The following is a 24405-nucleotide window of genomic DNA, read 5'->3' on the forward strand; positions in this document are numbered from 1 at the left end:
GGCGCGGCCGGCGAGCCCGGCGGCGGCGGCGGCAGCCCGCCGGCAGGGCTAGCGAACGCAACGCGGTGTGGCCGGCGAGCCCGGCGGCGGCAGCCCGCCGGCCGGGCAAGTGAACGCAGCGCGGCGCGGCCGGTGAGCCCGGCGGCGGCGGCGGCAGCCCACCGGCCGGGCGAGCGAACACGGCAGCGGGGCGGTGCTGACGGGAGAGGGGGGCCAGCGAGCCCGGCGGTGGCGGCAGCACCAGCCGGCCAGCCCCGCTGAACCATGGCGCTGAGCTGGGCCACCCGGCCCCGTCGGCAACCATGAGCGGGCCGAGCCTTCCTGGCCCTGCCCTGAGCCAGTAAAGCCCGCTATGCCACGATCCTGTTACTAATTGGCCAATTTGTGAAAGCTGCGCACGGATTCTCGCGACGAACGAAAGTGCGGCTAATATTCGGGGTGCGGCTTATCTATTGACAAAGACAGCAACATTGTCGAGGCACCGGAAGTGCGGCTTATAATCTGTTCGGCTTGTATTCGTGAAACTACTGTATTTCATATTGAATGTTCTGGTTTTAACAATACAATACACAGAGTTTAATTCCAGCAGAAATAATCCTGAAAATCTACTGAGTTAATACTCACCAGTTCAACCAAAAGGATGAACCTCACTTTTTCTTGTGCAAAAGACCAAGATTCTGGTGCAATACTTCACAGGTACAGTTGCTGCAAGACTACATAGATGCAGGTAGATGTAGTGTGTGCTACAGAAATACTGGCTGCCCTGAACCTGGGTCTCTGAAGAGCCACATACTCTTCACTCCTGTGCTGTTGGGCCTTTACAGCATTATATAATATAATATCAATTATTGCAGGTTTAAAATCAAGTGTTAAAGCAGAAAGCTATTTAAGCATGTTCATTTACACAGGACATGACCCACGGTAGGCTCAAAGAACCTTTTTTCTTTCTTTCTGATACATTACAATTCAGAAGTACAGTTTAGAATGCCTTGCAGGTTTAATTTAATTACTGTAGCACTGACCTTTTTATACTATTAACAAATAATCCTTTGTCCCTCTAGACCAGATTGTTTATTACATTTTCTGCCCATAGCTTAAAGCGCATTGATTCCCAATTACCAGTTTATAAAAGCCATCTTTTTACTGCCAAGCCATCTTTGATGCATGACTTTCCTGCCCATCCCCAAAGCAGTTCTAAAAGTAGACAGGTCAAAAGAGGTAATAACAGGATTAATTAAAAGTTACAGGAAAAAAACAAAGAGATTGAAACAAAAATAAATTACTGCAACAAGGTCTCTGTGTACCTTTTCTACTTCTATTATCAAAAGTCTGTTTCTTACCATAGAATTGTATTTTCATACTGAGGATATTATTGTCAAGAATGAGATAAGAGAATGACAATTAAAGTCATATTAGAGTATGACTTACTCATATTAGGGATCACAATATAGATACTGTATTTTAAAGGATATGAAATTAGTATCATTACTGTCCCCAAATGTAATAGCTTAATATTGCAGTGTAATATAAATTTACAGGTACATTTTTAATCACAAGCTTTCCCCCAGGTGCCATAAATTGACCTGGAGGAGGAAGGCAGGGAGACCTTGGTTATGAGCTAAAAAGGGTCACATGTCCTGTATCCCTTCATAGATTTTTCTATGGGCATCCTTAAAATCCTACAATCATCAGGACAACATTAGGATTGCCCAACAGCACTGGTGTCACTATAAGTTTAAAGAATTTCAGTGCAATGTGAGTTTACCAGACCATCACAGATACCACATTTCCAGACCATATAGTATTTGTCAATCTTTACTAACCTGCCCTCTTCTTGTGCTACAGCTTGTTGTTTTTGTATAACAACAACTATGCTGGAAAGGGCTCTTCCATGGCTTTCTCTTCACAGTCACTGGCTTTATCTTGAGCTACCACTACCTAAAAGGCAACAGTGTTTTTTGAGTTGCATTTTGGCAGGGATATTTTTGGGCAGCACATATCTTTCAACCATTGACTTTTTCCTGAGTTCCCCAGTGTTTCTTGAACACTGCCATGCATTTTCTAGGCATATAATTATTACGTCTTCCTCCATAGATTTTCCAAACTAGTATATTTAATGTCTAAGTTCAAACACCTCTACCAATTGTTTCAGCATTTTTGCCTCAAAGCCAGTGCAAAATTAATATCCCACAGGAAGTTATGCATTCTACACTACTAAAGATTCTGTAATCATATTAGTGAATAAATAAATTTCTTTTGTCAACAAAAAAGTAGAAGATTAATATTGAGATGAAGATTTCCCACAGTCCCAAATGGATCTTCATAGACTCAATGAGTGACCCCCTGCAGACCTCAAGATGTTCAACAAGAATGATTGCAGGATCCTGCACCTGAGTCAGAACAATCCCCAGTTTCAATACAGACTGCAGGGTGAACATCCTGAGTACAGCCCTATATGGAGATATTAGAGGCTGAAGAAACGGACATGAGCTAGCAGTGTCTGCTTGCAGCCCAGAAAGATGATCATAGATGCACATAGATGTGTAAGACCTGATGTGATGCATCCCAGAGTCCTGAGGGAATTGGCTGAGGGTAGTGACCAAGACACTCTCCATGATATTTGAAAAATCATGGCAGCCAAGAGAAGACGCAGACAACTGATAAAAGGTAGATATTGTACCAAGCAAGGTCAACCTCCCACAAGCATTATCCCATATCTCCATATGTAGAAAGGTCCCTTCCTTAGTCTCCTAACTAGCCAAGAATACCAGTGACTGCCAAATCTATGTCTTCTGTGCTTATCTAGTGATATACAGTGAAGGCAAAATGTTCTCTCTCTTTCAGGAGGTTTTGAATGAAGCCTTTAGTTCTGCATATTTTCATTCCAAATACTTTTTGACATACATAAACAAGGTTATAATACTGAGGTCCAATATATTTTTCTGGCATTACTGGTCAAGTGCTTTTTTGACACAATATTTAACTCATTCAGTTCATTGGCTTAACAAGCTGTGTGTTAAACATCTCCTAAAAAGAGTGGATAAGTATTTATGTACCAGCAACACGAAAAGGTATCTATCACCCCAAAATGGTTATATATTTATCAACACAGAGAATCAGCAGTAGGTTAGACCATTCAGTGGAAAGGCACAAATGAAGGAAACCACAGGGTATTGTTGATGATATAGTTATTTATGAAAGTTTTTATTATTTAGATAATTAAATAATAAATAATTAAATAACAAATAATAATAAATAATTTTATCATTTAGATAATTTTATTATTAGATAATACTATGTTCTAAGAACCTTGATACATGTATATGCATTAGAAGTTAACTACAAAAAGAACCCTTTTCTAGCCAAAGGAGTGGACAAACTTGGGTTCATTGGAGTGCAACACCAAACATGCCTCAGACCAACCAACACTCCCTGATTCACAAAGAGAAGTATACAGAAAGGAAAGCAGCTACAGCTGCCCAACCCCTCCTCACCACTGTAAAGAAGCAGCTAGTGTGTCTCTCTGGCACCCTTTTCTACTCTGCAGGGAAGAAATGTCTTTATTATTGATATGTCAAGCTTCAACAGCTGCTGTGCCAGCATCTCAGCTTGGAATACTTGAGAGAGAAGCAGGAGGGAGAGCCGGAGGGGAAGGATAATCTCCAAAGCCACTTAATTTTCATTCATCTCTCAGGAAAAAGAGCACTTACAGGAGTAATTTTAGCTTTCTGAACACCTTTCTACCTCTGCCTTCAAGCAGCCTTTTTTTTTTTTTTTTCCCAAAACGCAAAGCACTGTCTGACACTTTCTGTTCAATTCTGCTCCAGCTTTTAGTACATATTTCTGTAAAAAAAAATAAGGTTCTGAGGAGAAGCAAAGCCCTACAGCAGCAAAGGTGTACAGAACAGTCACCAAGTAGCTCACCAAGCCGTCAAAGGGCTATAAATACTTGAGAAATCTGAGTAGATTGTTTCCCCAAAGTTTGCCCTGTAGCTATGAGTCTAGTTCAACTCCTTAGTTAAACAGCAGAGATCACGCTTTTATTTTTATGCTAGCTTTTAAGAATTAGGTGAGATTTAAGTTTCATCAACCAAAATATATTAATAAATAACTACACCAAAATCAAGAAACTTCCAGTTTATCATACATCACTTAATTGTTGCCATGCCTTCCCAGAGGATCCCTTTTCTCCCCTTTCATTCTTTCTATCAGTTCACATGAGTGACTCATTGCCCCATCAGCAAAAGAGCTCATATCAATACACACGAATCCAGATTTTTATCCAAACCATCATTTCTTTTAACAGAACAGTAGCAGTAGAAAGATGCGATTTCCCCCATTTTGAAGCAGTGTAAGGGTTTTATTTCCTATCACATATTGTTTCTCTGACTTCAAATTTTAAACTATCCTATCCCTAGTCAGCAATTGCCATAACCATCTATTTCTCAAACCACATATTCCTGAAGTGGACTGTAGCTTTCACAGTCACTCTGCTTTTATTTGGTCAGGCATCTTTGAGAGTTGATGCATTCAACTGGCTGTTTGACACTCCCATGAGTTAAAAATGGTCCTCTTTCATCCTTCTAAAATCTGGCCTTGGAAGAGACTACATACATAGTCAGGAGTCACTATGCATATCTCAAAAAACCAACACAATAACAGAATTACAGTAGTTTCACGAATACAAGCCGCACGGATTATAAGCCGCACCCCCGGTGCCTCGACAATGTTGCTGTCTTTGTCAATAGATAAGCCGCACCCCGAATATTAGCCGCACTTTCGTTCGTCGCGAGAATCCGTGCGCAGCTTTCACAAATTGGCCAATTAGTAACAGGATCGCGGCATAGCGGGCTTTACTGGCTCGGGGCGGGGCCAGGAAGGCTCGGCCCGCTCATGGTTGCCGACGGGGCCGGGTGGCCCAGCTCAGCGCCACGGCTCGGCGGGGCTGGCCGGCTGGTGCTGCCGCCGCCGCCGGGCTCGCTGGCCCCCCTCTCCCGTCAGCACCGCCCCGCTGCCGCGTTCGCTCGCCTGGCTGGCAGGGTTGCCACCGCCGGGCTCGCCGCCCGCCCCGCTGCCGCTTTCGCTCGCCCTGCGCCGCGCCTCGCGAGCGCCGCGCCCGCCCCGCGGCGCTTTCGCGAGCGGCGGCGCTTCCGCGAGCGGCGGCGCTTTCGCGAGCGCCGCTTTCGCTCGCCGAGCGCCGCTTTCGCTCGCCCCGCCGGCAGGGCTGCCGCCGCCGCCACCAGGCTCGCCGGCCGCCCCCTCCCTTCTGCACCGCCGCTGCGTTTCCTTGCCCTGGCCGGCACTGCAGGCCCCCGCACCGCCGGGCTCCCCCACGCTGCTGGCCCCGATTCTGCTGGGCTTCCCCCGCTGCCAGGCAGCCCCACCCGCCGGCCTTCCTGCTTCTGCCATGCTCCCCTGCACTGCTAGCCCCAGTTCCCCCCGGGCTCCCCCGCCATGCTGGCTCAGGCTCTGCCGCCCGCCCCCACACTGCTGGCCCTGCCTCTGCCAGGCTTTCCCACCTCTGCCGGGGCCGGCCGGGCTCCAGCTTGGCTTGGGGCTGCCGCGGGCTCTCACTTCCGTGTTGGTAGCTTTTAGAATTTTGTTAATAGATTAGCCGCCCCGGAATATAAGCCGCACTTCTGGGTTTCCACCAAAATTTTGGTCAAATTGGTGCGGCTTGTATTCGTGAAATTACTGTAACAATAGTGGTACCTTGTTGGGAATTTTTTAAACACAAAAGAATGCTAATTCTTCTGAAAAAAACTGTTTTACTGAAAAACAATCAATGGTTACAGAGAGTTTGCTATATTAAGGACTCAAAATTATGTTAATGTGTTTATCTATATGCTATCCATATATAATATATTAAATGTAATTGTTTAGGAAACACATCTTTAGAAAGGATATATATGCTAACAGGTGCACCTTGTTCAATGCAAGACAATTTTCTCTGCCAAAAGGCTGAGTTCTGTGACGATACTACAGATCGCCCTTCAGAGGCAAAAGAAATGTGGAGTGCAATGAATGGAGTTCCTAATCACGTATTTCTCCAGAAGTTGAGACATTCTATTTCTACAAAGTATTTTGAAAAAAAAATAAAAATCCTACCATTCAAGAAGAAATTAAAATGTAAAATCAAAGTAACGCGTGGATGATATTTCAGTGGATTGAGACACTGTGACCAGGTCGACAAATTATTCTGAGATACAGGCAAAAAATGCACACTGACTTCAACGGGAACTGTATAAAAACCTCTAAAATCAAACCTATTATTTCTCAAGTAAAGACCTAATCCAAATTATTTGGGGCATTTGGACTCTGAAAGTAACTGGTTGCATTCCAATAAATTGTCATCAAATTTTGGCACAGGAAGATGTCACAACCTCGAATGTCATAAAATCACAGAATGTCCCTGTCCTACCATCCAACTCACCTCATGTGGACAGGGTCACCTGTATGGGGTTTTGATCATCTTGAAATCAGGTTGATCAAAGCCACATCCAGCCTGGTCTCCAAACACTTCTGGGGTGGGACATCCAACTTGTCTGGGCAACCTGTTCCAAGACCTCACCACCATCACAGTAAAGTATTTCCTTCTCACGTTTAATTTACACCCACTCTCCTTCTGTTTGAAGTCATTCCTCCTTGTTCTATCTCTGCATGCACTTGTATAAAAGCCCTCATCAGCTCTCTTCTAGGCCCCTGTTAGGTCCTGTCATTTCCCCATGGACTTCTCCAGGATGAAAACCCTAACACTCCCTCGACCTCTGTCCCAACTCTCCACCTAGAGAGGTATTCCAGCCCTGCTCATCCTCATGACCTTCCTCTGGACTCACTCCAGCAGGATGATGTCCTTCCTGCACTGGGAACACAGAATTGCAGGTGAGGTCCCAGCAGAGCAGAGGTGCAGAATCTCCTCCCCGGCTAGCCACCATGCTTTGGATGCAGCCCAGGACATGTTTGTCGTTCTGGGATGTGAGCACCTACTGCAGGCCTATGACCAGTCTCTCAATTATCAAATTACCACAGCTCCACTCAATCCATTCTCCACCCAGTCTGTCCTTCATGACCTTCATATGGCCCCAGTCCTCCAATCTCTCATGGTCCCTCTGGATGCCATTCTTTCCCTCCAGCATGTCACTGTACAATTCAACTGGATGTCATCTGCAAACTTGCTGAGAGTGTCGTCAGTTTCTCTGTCCAGGCCACTGACAAGGATGTTTAGCAGCCCTGGTTGCCACCAACTCCTGAGGAATATCACTTTCCATCAAATTTTTTGCCTCAAATGGTTCCAACTGAAATAATCTTTAAACATTTGTATAGCAAATTAATCACATTCTTCAATACAGATTAAACCATTACATACCAAAAAATATAGAAAATTAATAGCTTTATACAAAATATACCACACTGGGCAACATATTGGATTATCACTAAATATGAACAGACCAGGTCCCAAAAAATTTAATGTCTGGTGAGGCAACAAATCTGGAACAGAGGACATAGAGGTGTAGAAAAGACATATATTTATGTATGTTAGAAAGTTGTGTGCCCTCAGGTGTTTCATGTATTCTGAAATCCAATGGTTAATTTTCCACTGGTGACATATTGGTGAAATAGGTGAGAAAGGGTGAGAATAAAGAAGAGTTCTGAGGCAAGGTAATGTTTGCCATGTTGCAAGAATTAAATGTGAGATTACAGAAGCACAAAAACTAAAGTTGAGAGTGCAACATCAGCTAGCAGAAATATACATCACTCTGATCAATCCTGACTTCTTCCTTTCCATAAAAAGAATTAAAATTATGCGTTTGTTGAGCAACTTTTGCAGCTCCTTAAGAATGCAAGTAATGTCTTGGAAAACTGAGACGTATAAAATGAAAACCATGTTTGTCCCACAGTCTAAATTCAAGAAAGAAAATGAAGATATTAAAAGATGAGATGCATTCATTTAATAGGTTTTAAGGAACAACTGTAAAACCATCCTTTAGATAATCTACTGAATAGACTAAATTAAACATTGGAGAAATGTCTTCTTTATTACAGTATAAAATAATATATCAAGACTAGATACTTTTCCTCAGTTAATGATTTAGGATATTTTGATGGATTATTTACCTTGAGAAAAAAAATTCAATTTAGTCTGCGAATAAAATCAAAAGAGGTTACAAATGTTGAAGCAATAATTTTACAGTTTTTAAAGTAATTTTATGTTTACCCTGATAAATTACATTCATTTTTAGTAGTTACTTTATTCTTCTGAAAAAGATAAAAGACATCTCTTATTTGGAAAATTGAGACCCCTAGGGAAACAATATTTGTTTTCATGTAGCCATCTGGTGAGTCAAATATTGGCTTCTGCAAAGCACTTACTTTCAGTCATCTAACCTAATAGCCAGTTCTATTGTTTTATTTTTTATTATCAGGACCTTCAAACTAAATAATAAAGAGGGTTTGTGTGTACAAAAGCAAATGTTGACTATGTGAGAGCCATAAATAAAATGTCATTTAGTCAGAGACACGCAAATTCTCATAACTTACTGTACACTTTTTCACCTGGCCTTCAAAAAACATCCAAAACAAATCACAAAGCTGTCTATGAAATTTCCTGAAGAGTATTTTATATTTTTTTCTTATCCTCATATATAAATTAAAGGACTTTCTTTGTCTCAAAACCAGTCTATGTAACATCATCATCCCTATGTATATCTCGGTCTGCACTGGAATAAGGGAAGAACTCGAGCACAGAGGAGGTTGCCAGAGAATATTTCAGGATAATATCACAGCATTCAACTTGCATTTATCTGCAGAACTTTAGGATCGTTACCAAACTTTAACAAGCTCTTAAAAGCCATCAGGAGTCTTCTCCCTTCATGGAGAGGAAAGTCACAGGTTTTCTATTTGAAAGGGAAGCTTCAGAGCACTCTCATGTTCACCACTCCCCTATGTGAAAAACCCCAAACTTTGGAGTAAGTTGCTTGAGAGTAAAGTACAGTCACAAGGCTTTCCAACTTACTTAGCAGTTGTCCTTGATATAATTTTGGAAGAAAGTTTCTTCCTCTCCTGGTTTAATAGAATCATAATTTCATTAAGATACATGTACAGTGTTTTCCTCAGTGTATCATTAAAATTATGGAATGCTGTTTATCTCATTATATGTCTTCATACATGACAGGATTACAATTAGTATACTATTTCCAGAGAGTTTAAATTTTTGATCAAAACCAAATATTTTAAAAACACATCATTACTGTCTCACACTGAAAAAGAAAGGTTATTTAAATTATTTCTTTACAGAAAGTTGCAATTTTATTCATAGAAATGTTTTAATACATGTTGTGCAAACCAGCATCCCACTGAGATTCAGTGTTGTTCTATCTTGCTAACTTGTATATTTCCATCTCTGGAAGAATTTATAATCTTACATCAAACTTCATGGCCCTTGCTGAAATCTTTCCCACTTAGTGAGACATCTTTTCACAAGAAAAATTTTCTGGTGCATCAGATCTTTCCTCCAGATCTTGTCAAGATTCTTTCCTCCAATCTCAATAATCAAGCTGATCCCTCAATTATTCTTTCAGTTGATCTCAATGGATTCTTTTTCCCAACAGATACTTGCCTGAAAGCACTTCTCTGTTTTCCAATACCTTGCAATGTCATTAGAAACTCAACAGAGAAGACAGATTCTGTAGCATTTTCAATTCAAAGTAAACATTGAAAATAATCACAAATTGATGGGGAAGAGAAGGAAGAAATTGTATTTTCTCTATAGAATTGTTCCTGAAGGAATTTGTTATTTCTGTGTTAAAATTTGCAGCTGAATTCAATTATATTGAATGTATCCAGATAGTATACAATTATATATAATATACAGAAGACAGTGCTGAAAAATGCTATCTAGAAAGTACTAAGCAAGTAAATGCAGCTGGTAAAGCTTAAAGGAAGTGGACAGGCATTCAGGCACAACATCCAACACTTTGCAGATCTCTTTTCCCAGCCTATTCTAAAAGTAAACTGACATGCAGACTCAGCACAAAACATTTTGAAAGATAATTTTTAGTTTATGAAAATGTTAAAAAAACCTGCTTTGTGAGCTCTTTAGTTTTTTAAGGGTGGTCACAAGTGCATTAATAGACATTAGACAAGAAAAAACTGCATATTCATCACATGATGTTGTTGTTCTCTCATTATGTGTTTATAATTCTTTTAATAAAATAAAAGATAGTTTACAATTTATGAGACAGCTTCCTAATATCAAATCTCCATAGAAATTTTTGCTATAGTCTTCAAAAAGTTCTTCACACATCTCCACAGCAGTAGTTGTGCCAACATACCAGTAAAACAAAATAAATTTTGCCTTGAACTGCAGCCTTGAAGCTCAGGCCATAGGTTCATGAGTTTTCAAACCAGTGCATGGCCCCTCCTGCTTCTGTCCCTCATTCCCACTTCTTCTTCTTACACACCCATTTTTACAACTACATACTAACTGATAAATGAATTTTTTTTCTTTTTCATATGTACCTCAATTCAAGAGGATAAGAAAAGGCAAAAAAAAAAAGTCCACAGTAGAATGCTCTGTTACATGCTGATCTGGATTTTATAGAAAATAACAGAATATTCTCCCAAACAAAATCATTACTTCCCTTGAATTATTTGAGACTTAAACCACAAATTGCAATCATGTAAAGATAAGGGTATGGATAACTTTCAGATTCCAAATAATATTCAAATAAAACATTTCTGATACTTCTCAGGTTTCTGGACCATGTTTATTCTCAGTATGTATCTCACCTAACAGACCAATTAAAGAAGCCACTGCTTCACTCTAATGAGCTTTTAACAACAGAAAAGTTTCCTGCATATCATATTACATCCTATGGTATCCTATCATGCAGTTAATGTTCTTAGTTGATACAAAATCTATATAACATGCATATGAATGCTATAAATTTAACTTTTTAAAGCGCATTTTAGCACTCAGCAAATTAATTACCAAAATCTATATTTTTAATGTGTTTCTCACAGGAAGTAGAGGAACAAGTTATGACTGTTCTGTATGTGTCAATACAAAAAGCTGTTATTTTAATTCATTAGCACATTTTACCCACTTGTTAATTAAACCATAAATTACATTACAATTTTTACTTAATTTGTTGACCCTATAAGTGGTGAAAATTTGCCTTCATAAAAGTTTCTTTCCATTTAAAGGAATATTACTTCATTCTTTATCACATTTGGGCCAGAAAGGCCTTGCCCAGAATCAGCTGGAAATTATATTAACTGATTCAAATTGATTTGTGTGCCTGAGAATAATTCCAAATATTTTCTTAATTGACTTAACATAGAACTGTCATATTCCTGTTTGAAAGAGCAGGACAATACCACATAGGTTTTTCTAGAGATTCAGTAAATGTAAGGTTCAAAAAGAAGAGTAAAAGGCACTTTATCTATATTCAGTACAATTGCCATGAGCAAAAATTTTCAGGGGAATGCCAAATCTAAACTACAATATATAGCACTTCTTATTGAGGAAATTAGACAATCTCACCTTTAATGGTTATTTGTCTCTTCATAACATTAAAGATAACAAAAAAATCCTATTGTATTTCATGTTATTAATTCTCAGAAATTCATTCACATATACAATTTTAAATTTGCTGCTGTGGTGGTAACTTTCCTTATTTCTGTCCACTCAGTGAACTCACATATCCAAGTTAAAAGAGAGAACAATTCCATATCAATGCTTTCAGGGAAGAGAATGGTGATATTGTCTCCATCTTAGTAGGAACATCTTCAGGTTACCTAAAAATGTACAGTTGAAACACAGAGAGTCACGAAGAGTCCAACAGAAAATCTGAGACATTTTTTGCCACTATTGAACCCACTATCTCCACTTGTCATTTAGAGGGATCATTCATATTCCTCTGGAGGTAAGAAATACTGTCTTGGACAATCTTGGGCTTGTGATAGACCTAACACTCCACATGAGAAACATCCTCTATATACAATATAGTTATAAATGTTGGAGGGCTAATATGTTCTTGAAGTCTTGGTCATACCTTTTACCAAATTCATCAAAATATCCTTTATATATCAAGCTAGTCTAACAAACATCTGGACATGACGACTTGCCACTGGTCTTTCTAATACCAGTAGAAAAAAAATAGACAGGGCCAACTTAAAAAGTAAAGTACTTTTATTCTACAAAAGTGTCCATTGAAAGACAGGTTTGAGACAAAGTTACTGCAGACATCAGTTCAACCATTAAGGCAGTCAAGACTATATTCTGCTTTATTGCACTTTACAATAAAGTACAGTAATTTCACGAATACAAGCCGCACCAATTTGACCAAAAGTTTGGTGGAAACCCGGAAGTGCGGCTAATATTCGAGGGTGGCTAATACATGAACAATATTCTAAAAGCTGCCAACACGGAAGTGAGAGCCCGCGGCAGCCCCAAGCCAAGCTGGAGCCTGGCCGGCCCCGGCAGAGGTGGGAAAGCCTGGCAGAGGCGGGGCCAGCAGTGTGGGGGGTGGGCGGCAGAGCCCGGGCCAGCAGGGCGGGGCAGGGGGGGCGGCAGAGCCCGGGCTAGCAGGGCGGGGGAGCCCGGGAGAACTGGGGCTAGCAGTGCAGGGGAGCACGGCAGAAGCAGGAAGCCCGGCGGGTGGGGTTGCCTGGCAGCGGGGGAAGCCCAGCAGAATCAGGGCCAGCAGCGTGGGGGAGCCCGGCGGTGCGGGGGCCTGCAGTGCCGGCCAGGGCGAGGAAACGCGGCGGCGGTGCAGACGGGAGGGGGCGGCCGGCGAGCCTGGTGGCGGCCGCCCCACCGGGAGAGCCTGGCAGCGGTGGCAGCCCTGCCGGCCGGGCGAGTAAACATGGCGCGGGGCGGCCGGAGTGCCTGGCAGCGGCGGCGGCGGCTGGCCTGCTGGCAGGGCGAGCAAACGCGGCAGCGAGGCGGTGCTGATGGGAGAGGGGGGCCAGTGAGCCCGGTGGCGGGTGCAGCACCACCCGGCCGGCCCCGTCGGCAACCATGAGCGGGCCGGGCCTTCCTGGCCCCGCCCCAAGCCAGTAAACTCCGCTATGCCGCGATCCTGTTACTAATTGGCAAATTTGTGAAAGCTGCACACGGATTCTCGCTACGAACGAAAGTGCGGCTAATATTCGGGGTGCGGCTTATCTATTGACAAAGACAGCAACATTGTCCAGGCACCGGAAGTGCGGCTTATACTCCGTGCGGCTTGTATTCGTGAAACTACTGTATATACTCACTAAAAGTCAGGATCTGTGAATTATCTGAAGTCAGACACCTAAATATAGAGGTCCCAATCTCTTTGAAAATCTCTCCACCCATATTCTTCCAGAAATAAAGGCACATTTTTTAACTTCCCATGCGGTCTTACTCTGCATGGTAGTTAGAAAGTTACTTGCTACTGCTGGTGTAGAACTACTGTTTATAATTTAGTTCCTATGTCTTCATTTTCCAAGCTGTCCACACTTTTCAAATACCTAACGATTAGTCTTTGGGCCCAGGGAACAAGATATATGAACAGAGTAGGAATAAAACCCCAAAACCCAAAACCACTGTAGAATACGTAGAGATTACTTTCAGCTCAAGTGAGGGAACTGCAGGACCAGATGCTTCCAGCACCACTTTCCTCAACACCACAGCTGCAATTGCCTCACTTTTCATGGTTTCTTCCAGCCTACTCTGCTTCTAGTGAATTTTGGCTACTTATGAAGGAGAGCAGGAGAAAGAAAAGAGATACAAAAGAGAGGAATAAGGCAGCGTAAATGTTTCAGTTTTTTCTGAGAACTGCTTCTGCTGGCTGTCACAGCAAAACCACTTATACACTACAGACGCAAGAAGTATTAGGTTCAAATGAAAATAGTAGAACAATATAATATACTTGGTGAAGGACTTAAATTCCTGGCAACAGCTCCAAAATTGTATCTGATCTCTCTTGCAAAAATGTTTTAAGATCATGTTGGACATAATATGTTTAGGTGAAAGAGAACCTACATAAAACAATCAAATCTTTACTCTAAATGCACATATGTGTACTTTCCTACTAAAGAGTTTAGCCATGTAAAATTACACTCAGTTTTTTTTTCAGCCTTTTTATCTCAAAATAGAAAAATTGAATAGTTCACGTACAGTAATTTCACGAATACAAGCCGCACCATTTTGACTAAGATTTTGCTCCCAAACCGGAAATGCGGCTAATACTCAGGAATGGCTAATATGTGAATAATTTTCTGACATTTACAACTTCAGAAGTACCTGCCAGAGTGCCGAGCCGAGCAGCTCCAAAGCCGGCATATCGCGATTGTTACAAATTGTTACTCTGTTGTGCCACGGGTGGAGCCTGGCTGCCTGCAGGTAGCATGGGGGGCGGGGAGAGAGGAGGGAGAGCTCTCTCCTTCCCTCCTCTGCCGCAGCCCGGGGGAGAGACGGGGAGGGGCCCCACACCACCATTGCCACGGCTCAGGGAGGAGGCGGGGTACTCCATCCCTGCCCGCCGCCGCAGGAGTGGGGGGGGCTCCGTCCCTGCCTGCCACCATGGGGCAGCGCCGGGCCATGGTGACCGAGCCCAGTGGTAGCAGCAGCTGGCCCCGAGTGGCCCCGCCGAGTGGCAGCGCCGGGCTGCGCCACCTAGCCCCGTCGGCAGCCCCAAGCGGGCCAAGCCTGCACAGCCCGAGCCGAGCCAGTAAACCCCGCCCTGCTGTGGTTCTGTTACTATTTGGCAACTTTGTTGCACGCGGGTCCTCACTGCGAACGACAGAGCGGCTTATACTCAGGTGCAACTTATTTATGGACAACAACGAAATGTTTGCCAACACCCAGAGATGGGGTTTATACTCAGTGCGTCTTGTATTCGTGAATTTACTGTATTTTCACAATCCTAAATTAGACTTCTTTGGTTTTTTCAAATTACTTACAGAATATCAGGAAAACAAACCAAGCCTCATCCCTTGGTTGTCCCATATGTGTTGTGTGATTAAACTCAAGATGATTTTTCCATGACCTTCCTGGGCCCAGAGCTCAGGTCACTAGTTCCCTGGATCCTCTTTTGCCATTCTGTGGATGGGTGTCACATTGGCCAACCTCCAGTCACTTGGGACTTCCCCAGTGAGCCAGGACTGATGACAAATTATGGAGGGTGGCTTAGACAAGCCCTGCTGCTATCTCCCTTTGGATGAATCCCATCCGCTCCCAGAGATTTATGAGTGTGCAAACGGTTCAGCAGGTCACTGCCTACCTCCTCCTGGATTACAGAGAGTCTAGTCTGCTCCCAGTCCCTGTCTACCAGCTAAGAGGACTGGCTGCCCTCACAGCAACCATTCCCAGTGTTGCAGACTGGGACAAATAAAGCATTAAGTACTTCAGCCTTTCCCTCTTCCAATGTTCACTTCTGCATCCAACAATTCGCATGAGTGTGTTCATTGTGTAGAACCTGGTGCCACCTAACTATACATGCTGGCAAACCAGAAGAAAGACATAAACCCTGCACGTGGCTGAACGGGTATAGAATAGCCTCAGGGTCCTGGCCCTGCCCTTCCCAGCTACTGCAAAAGTTAAACCTATCCTGGTCAGAGCCAGGACAAGGTCAAAAACACGCTTTTTTTTTCTCCCCTGAGTTTGTGTGGAAGATCCCTGTTCAGGTCAGGTGTCTGAACCAGTATCCTGAACAAGACAAAGTCCACACTCCTGAAATCCAAGGTAGACTCCCTTCCCTACTTCATCAAGAATTGAAAATTCTATCATTTCTCTATAATTCCTTATATGAATATAATTTTAATCCAAACCACTTAAAAACCTTTAGCTTTCTACTGCATAATTTTGTTTTCAAGATTCAGCTTAGCAATGCAACAAACAGATCAGTAATAAATGAGACTTTCAAATTCAACTGCCTATTTCTTCAATGAAGGAATTCAACTGGTTATTTCCCATAAATAATGCAGAATTTCCAAACTGAGTGTTAGAAGTCCAGAAGTTGGAAAATAACTAAATATTAACAGGCAGAAGTCTAGTTCAAAAGTCTATTACTCAGAAAGATGAGCATAACTGTACAAAACTACACATAAAACATTATGGTTTTTATTAACAACTCTCAGAGCAATGCTGTTTTATTTAGATGACTGTTAAAACCACTTTGACAAAGCAGTAATTTCCAATCAATGGTTTAGCTGGCTTCTATATTAAATGAGTCAGCAGTTAATATTGTTGATATACAGAGCTTCCTTTTCTGAGAGAAACTTATGAGCAAAATCGCTTAACTTGTATTATGAACATTTTTATCATTGTTGAATATTTTCTTGAAGAGGAGACCTTGCTCAGGATGAGAAGGTTTAGAAATCTGTGTGCATATTTGAGAAAGAGGAAAATCATGCATAAGGGCCTTAAAAAATAGCAGCTAGGCAGCACTACTATAGGAAAAATATTTCCTCCTAGAGTTTGAAAGTTATTAGTACTATAATTTTGGTAGCACCAAAATAATCTGTGCAGCATTATGCATTTATTAGAGTCCCACTGCTGATGGTCAGTGATGACCTGCACTTTTGCAGACACTGCTAGATACTTACCATGGTAAATTGTGTGGTGTGAGTTCAAATTATTCTTGGGTGCCCAAGCTCCTTTGAAGTGAGGCCAGGCACTGCTTATGAATCATATTCATCTGTACAAACATAGGAGTCTAAAAAGTTTTTATTTTTAAATACTACGTTTCCATCCCAGCAAAAAAAATATTACATGGAAAGCATTTTAGCTGGTTTCATCCTCTCAGTAACATGTTTCCAAAAGCAACAGATAGAAAAGAAGAGCAATTAATTAATATTTTTACTTAGAAGGGACACTGAACCTCATATTCTTTCACACAGGTTGACCAGAAACATGTGTTTATGGAATGGGCTTGTATGAATGAAAATTCATGAGTTCATTTTCTCTAACTGAGACAAGTGAATCCAAAAGTGACTGAATACAGGTGCCCAAAGCATACAGAAATTAAAAGTTATACTGAACACAGTTAAGCATCTGTAACAGGGAAAAAATTAGGAAGAGGTTGGTTGGGGTGCTAAGTCCATGCCTAAGATGACGTATGCATACAGCACAGCAGTACACTTTTCTGCCAAGTATCTCATGCATGTCTTTATCCTTGCCATAACCTCAGCCAAGAAAGTCTATCTCATCACCGAGTGTCCTCACTTAAAATAAATTACCACACCAAAACCAAGTAAAGATTGCAGCAACACGTTCTGCCTTCCAGGACCTGGTCCTCAGGGAACTGGAAACCAGAAGGGAAGAAGGAGAGGTGTTCAGAGGAGAGCCGAGTGCTAGTCAAACAGGTTGCTGGACTTTTGGCTGCTTTGCCAATAACAGAAGAGAGGTTAAGTATAGGAATTCCACAGCTTGGTGAAGTTTTCTTGTAAAGGATCATCTCCTTTAGATAATTTTCCATTTATTTGTTCAGTTTCCAGTCCTTATACTGGAAGAACAAAATTTTACAAGAAAAAAAAGGCAAATAATTAACATTTTCAATAAGAATATAGCTTGAAGATATAAGTTAATAGAGCTATTAACATTGACATGTAAAGCATTATCACTTGATTGCAATGTAAATATATGCAACTAAGCAAAAATTTAGCAAAAGAAGTAATTTAGCAATTGAATTAGTTTAATAATTAAATTAATTAAGAGATGAAACTTGTGCTTCTGAAACAATTGTAATTAAGTGGTGGATTGGTGGAAAAATAATTTTAATAAAAATTATTTTAACATTGACAGAAGGAAGCTTGACATATGCAGCAAGTCAAGAGCCAGTATCAGCTATAACTGTGAATAGAACTGCAATCTTCCCTTAAGTATTTGTCTAGGACAGGAGAAGTCACAGAAACATAACAGAACTTCTGTAGTTTTCAAAGATTGGATTTATCCCAGCTATGTGTTCCAGGTGTATGGGTGAGTATGGGTATAGAGTATGTACAATCATACTCTGCTAGGATTGTACTCATCTATTTGGTCATTCCAGTGAGGAAAACATCTTGATGTGGGGGCTATCTAAGTGAATTTTGGCAGTACTAAATTAACAATGGCAACAGAAAGCTTAATTACTTAGAGGGCCAAGGCGTTGGAACACCGGAAATCAAATTGTTAGTTTAGTGTTTGACCTTCTCATGACTTACTAAACATGGCCACTACGCACACTGATTTTGGTACGAATGGGTTAGCAAGGGAGATCACAGCAAACACTGATGGATCTGCCAGAACCCCGCTGTGCATTGACACTGCAAGTGGGAGAAGCTGACAGCTGGACCACAGATGAGCTTCAGGTTTGAAGCCATTTGCTTTCTCCAGGAGAGCAGATGGGGCATGTTGTGGAATCAGCTGAGGCCCCTTCTTCACTCAAACAGTGTTGTGGAGAAATTATATGGAGACTTGTACTGAATTTAAAAGCAAGGATTACAATTCAAAGCGCATATTATTGATGAAACTTCACACATGAGGTAATTTGGCCACAACTCAAAGTGAATAGTTGAATGGGCTGTCTAAAGCCACTCATCTGTGAGTTTGAAAATCTCTCATCTGAGAGATTGAAAATAATAATGTTACTTGTGGAGAAATTTGGAGGAACTAAGAAATGATGCAAAATGGAAAAGCACCTCTTTTGACCCAGCACTTGATTTTTATGAATTGATGGAACACAACTACCAGGCTAATCAGAAAGAAGTTACTAAGAAGATATGGAAGAGGGTAGAGATCAATCTAGCTAATTATTAACATAAAAGGCAATACATTAAGGGTTAAACAAGAATTGGCACTTTGCTGGTTGGCATCTTGTCCGAAGGGAAAGGGATAAGAGTGAGTGAACTAAAAAAATAAGTGTATGAAGTGAAAATGTACTGTTCTGTAATTTAAGAAAAAAATTGCAAATACTTTTGTAACCCTTAGGTGTGAGTTCTGAAGCTGGATCTTTGCTCATTTGCAGATCAATTAAATTCAAAGTAAATAAACTCATTTGTCAGAAACATGACACATCTGAAAAGAAAAGCAGAACACAGATGAACAAGTCCAGATGCTTTATAGTGTATATTACGACCTTGATTTCAATTGAAAACACTTTCAAAAATTATTTTGTTCCTCGTCTATATTTTTATCACCAGATAGCAGAATAAAAGCTAGATATAAAATACCAAGGCATCATCTATTAAAAGTGATCATGGATTGAAAATTTCTGGAAAACAAAAACTTTTGCCTAAATATTATCTGGCCAGTAAAAGTAATGCAGGTAATTCCACATTATTATGAGATGACATCCAGCAATATAATTCTCCAAGAAAGAACAAGTAAGTTTTTAAAAGAATAGATAAAAGCTAAAAAGGGAGGCCAAGCAATGCATGGCTCTCCTTCATTGTATATTCTGGAGATAATTTATATCAGTAACGCGAATTAACACTAATTTTCTGTGATTTTAACTCTCAGATGGACCAGAAGTCTCCCATCAGAGCCTTTTAATCAGTATTCAGGCATTTCTACCTCTCCTCACACAAGGTTATTAATTTAAATTTGATTTATATTTACTGTACATCCAGTGTCATATTAATGTGCAGAAAAACTGCAATGTGGTAAACTGAATTTGACAGAGCTGAACTTAGTGAAAAGATACTTTCATCAGCAAAGATACATTCTCCCCCTTTCCGCTTCAAAATCATGCCATTAAGGCCTTGGCTTTTATGTGAATACTCATTTCTACAAGGAAATAAGAACAGTCTATAATAACTGTTACCAGCTAAACTGAATTTCTGTGCCAGCAAACTCAAAGTCCATAGAAATCTCTAACAAAATGTTCAGGCTGATACTTCATGTAAGTACCAATCTGAAGTCAGAGTAAGTTGCATCTTTTAATATTGTACCTGCTGGTTTTTTCTCAGCAATCCCGCACCCATATCCCAGTAAACATTCTCCCAAAGCCCAGGACACTAACCTAGGTTACAGGCTAGATCTGGATAACAATTAAATATTGCAAGACATGACAGATTTTCCATGTTCTGAGGTTTAGAGAGTGCAATTTGATTCATTTCTTTCAGGAAGGAGAGTGGAAAGTGAAGCAAAACTGAAAGCATGTGGAAATACACATTCTGATAGAAATGGCTGGATTCCAGATGGCACAGAACAAAGATAAGCCTCACATTTATTATGTACATGAATTATCTACTACACAAAATAATTCACATTTTGTACGTGGCAGATGTTCTTTTTGATAGTTTGTGTTATTTTTCTGTACTATAATTTCTACATTACAGAAATAATACAAAATACACTTTTAGTGCACCTTTATCTAGGTCATTTTGCTTCCTTACTGCATGTACTCTCTTCCCAACTCTGAGTTTTAAAGTGGAAGGCATTGTTTAGTGTGAAAGGTCCTTGTCATAAAAACCCAATCTGAGATACTGTTTTACATGTATTTTGCCAGTTTCCCTCAGTTCTTAGAAATATCTGCCTTGCCTAGATATTGGAGCTTAGAAGGCTCCCTAAAACCAAAGTATTTCAGGGGGAATAGATGGTGATTTAATGAAAGAATAAGAGAATATGTAGTCATAAATCTAGTACAATCACCCCTGTTGTAAATAAACTTGTTTCAAGATTCATAGTCGTGTTCACAAAGCAAATTCTGATAAAAAACCTTCTTCCATGCCACTTTCAAATGTGTTTGAGAACAAAAACATCACTCAATTAAGTGAACGAATCCTTAGTGGAATTTAGAAAATTTTACAAGAGACAGGCAGCAGCAAAAGAACACCTGCATGATTATGTCTTTTATGCAAACATACAAAATTAATGAGTCCATAATTCCATCGCACATATGATTCTCCTAAAATCTCATTTTAACTAGTACTCACACACCATCCATTTAAATTGGACCATTGATATCCTGGCAAAAAAAAAAATGATTTTGCTATATAATGTAATAACTTCAAAGAAAATTAGGCCTACTAAAAGAAAATCTTCACACCAGAATTTATAATATAACTAAGCAGGGCAGTAACACTGTGAAATGAGCAGGAATTAATTACCTCTAAAGAGAAACAGAGATGACACTGAAATCCAAGCGTTCTGAGCACTCTTACTCTTGGATTTACCCACTGGACTGTCTAAAATAATTTTAAGTACTAGGTCTTCCAACATTAAAGTGATACATTACCAGAGAAAACCATTTAAAACTTAAACGATAAGGCATTAGTAAGACTGTGTATCTCTGCAATTTTAGATATATCAATGTTTCCTTACAATGCTTTGTTTAGATTGAATCATCAAATAAAGCTTATGCTACTGAAAACCACAAATTGTCACAAGGGGCTTTTACTGAGTGGGGGTTTTATTTTGGAGGGGATTTTTTGAGAATTTTTTCCTTGAGATAGTATCACTGTTATAAGTAGATATAAATTTAGTGAGACTAAATCTATCTCTAGGGAATTAAAAAGGATTCTTATGATATAAACTGTGGGCAACACGTTCACTTTTTAAAATTTATCAAGTCTGTATTCCTGTTAATACTTTTATTACTCAAAGGAAGCCTCTTCTCTTCTGTTCTCTTCACTGGTGAGACCCTAAATGGAGTATTTGTCTCCAGAGCACTCAGCACAGGGAAGACACAGATTTGTTGCAGCAGGCCCAGAGGAGGCCAACAAAAAAAATCAGAGGGGTGAAACACCTCTGTGGAAAGAGCCTGCCTATTGAAATTTTATATATTGTCATGTCTCCTTAATTTATTTTATTCAGAAAAAGAAACATTTCAGAATTACAGTCAGTCTAAGGCTTCATGTATATGTACTATAATTTAAGTCATGTCAGTTTGATTTATGTTCTCATGTCTCATGGATGTCAACTTGATTTATGCTTTTATACTTAGCTGATGCTTTGACTCTTGCTTTAATGTAATGGCTCTTAAAGCCAGAAAAGGATCTGACTTAAAAGTTGCCTTTTATTTCCTAGGAAGTTGTAAATAGATAAGTGAGATAAAGCCTGCAGTCTATGTCATAGTTGTAAACTAGACTCAATAAAGGGATGATTCAACGCTCTACTACCCTACTGATGAGTCAAAAAAACCTATACCTTTTTTTTGAGAGAGAGAGATTCATATGCATTTCATGCAGTAATTGAGGCGACATTTTTTGTAATTCACTGGTCAGGAAAATAACTTTTTTAAAACATAATTTTGCAATAATTTTTGCCATCTTAGGAGATATTAATGACATTCTTCTATCGCGTTGACCTTTGTATGGATAAACAAAGTCAGTACTTGCATCATTCTCTTAAACAAATATATGAAGAAAGAAAAATTTCATAGAGCTCATGTCTTGCCAGGATGAGGATCCTCATTCAGTATGTTCACATTATAGTCTTAAAAAAATATTTTCTAGTCCTGTAGACATTCTCTATGTCGAATTCAGGCATATCTTATGATTAGGATGTGTTTTACACCTCGTAACGAGTTTTATGCTTCAAAGAAAAAGGAATCTTTTTAACCCTTCATATTAGGTGAGGGGAGAAAATTGAATTATACCAACGACAATATTAATTGGCATCAGATTTTCTTCCTCATTCAACATCTACGCTCCTTGTCCATTTTTTTTATAGTCATTCTCACCACTTTAATTTCACTGCTTTCCAGAACCTTTAGAATATTTATTTATGTGGATTATAATGTGGCAGAATAAAAAAATTATTTCAAGAATTTGCTTGCCTTTTTTTTCACTTGTATGTTTGATATCATAAGTATCATCTAATATACTCAGGCATTCTTTTGTTTGTTTTAGAGTTCACCAAATAAAGATGACAAGAAGGAGATAAATTATTCAAGTTGTTTCCTGGTTTTCTGGACTAATAAATGTACTTCGTCATTAATACCTCCCTTACCCACAACCATTTCTTTTACTTCAAATTCAGGAGAAAGCTCTGCATATGTTTTCTTGAATGTAATGGTTGTGAAGGATTGGGACTGTTGACACTCATCTCACAATTCTTTTTCCTGACAGGTATAAACTGGAGTTTAGTTCTTTTGATAGCCTGTTTTTTGTTTTCCTCTAGGGTTCTTCAGCCTCCTATCCTTGCGCACACTGGAGGGCAATTCCATTCTTTTGTTTTCCTGGATTGCATAATACCAAAGTCTAGCTGTGAAACAGTGAGTCAAAAAATGAAGTCTATTTATGATTCTATGCTGTTGTTCCCACAGAGATAAAACCCTACTATATATCTTATCATCTGCTTACTTGCTCCTTATAGTGTTTCCCTATTTTTTTAAAAACAGGAAGAAAACTTTTCACACTATTCATAAGCATGTGTCAAGAATACAACAGAAGAAATAACATGCTTTACTGACTCAGCATTGGTTGATGAACTAGAAAAACCCCAAGAACATCTCCAAGCTAGAATTAAAGTTTGCAGTTAGTGTGTCATACACTACTTCTTTTTATCTGTTTGGTAACTGCTTAGAAATTTTAAGAAGAGAGAACATTTTATTGTGCTGCATACCCCAAGGAAAAAAAAATGTCATCATTGTTATCAATTTTACAAAAACAAGCTGTTTCTGGCATCACAGCAGGTCACCTGATACTGAAGAAAGGCAAATGAGGTAGAATTCTGAGTCTGCTGTCAAACAAGCAGGACAAGATGTTACAGGTATCTGATTGCATGTCCATACTGCTCACAATTTAATTGTGACCTATTGAGGGTTTTGGGTTTGTTTGTTTTTGTAAAAGTGCATTATAAAGCCTTCAGTCACAATTTACCATAGTCATCATATAACACCTCAGAGGAAAGCTGAAGAACTTAAAAACTAAATTCCACAGACTGGGCATTTGCCCTTGACATCTAGGCTATAAAGCTTTAAAGGCACTGAAGAAAGCAGCCAAGAAGTAGCACAGTACAGAGGGACCATGAACTAAAGGAGATAAAGGAGAGGATAGCAAAACTATCAGTCTTCTTTTTGTCTCTAAGAGTCCCATTATTAAAGGTACTGAGCATTTTACAGAAATTAAAAGTAATGGAAATTGTAATAGTCACACTTACAGAGATAAATGGCTCAGCTGTGTCATAAATAATTGGATGCTTTTGTCTCCCATTTCAAGATGCCTTTAGAGTGTATTCAACAACTAAAACAGGTTTTCAAACCTGTGCACTCAGTCTCAGCTCGCTCTATTGCCAGCAATGCCTTGGAGTAGTCTGGGAGTTCAGTGCTCCAACACTGGACACTGAGTAGCTCACGAACTGTACAACAAAAGGCACAAGAACTCTGTCTAAGGGTAGTATTGTAATTTCCATGACAGTCCAGAACAAATTACAGTAATTTCATGAATACAAGCCGCAGCAATTTGACAAAAATTTTGGTGGAAACCCGGAAGTGTGGCTAATAGTCG

At 40.0% G+C, this 24405-nt stretch overlaps 1 protein-coding gene across 1 annotated transcript in view; it reads left to right on the forward strand.

The window, feature by feature from the left end:
• PRR16 (proline rich 16) overlaps positions 1-24361 on the forward strand; it is a 420408-nt gene extending 396047 nt beyond the window's left edge. Inside the window, exons 4-5 of the transcript XR_004420667.1 lie at positions 23078-23171; positions 23298-24361. The gene's annotated coding sequence lies outside the window, so the exon portion shown is untranslated. The remainder of the gene's footprint in view (positions 1-23077; positions 23172-23297) is intronic.
• The last annotated feature ends 44 nt before the right edge of the window (positions 24362-24405 follow it).

This window comes from Catharus ustulatus, chromosome Z (assembly GCF_009819885.2).
Source record: "Catharus ustulatus isolate bCatUst1 chromosome Z, bCatUst1.pri.v2, whole genome shotgun sequence".
Classification (NCBI taxonomy): domain Eukaryota; kingdom Metazoa; phylum Chordata; class Aves; order Passeriformes; family Turdidae; genus Catharus; species Catharus ustulatus.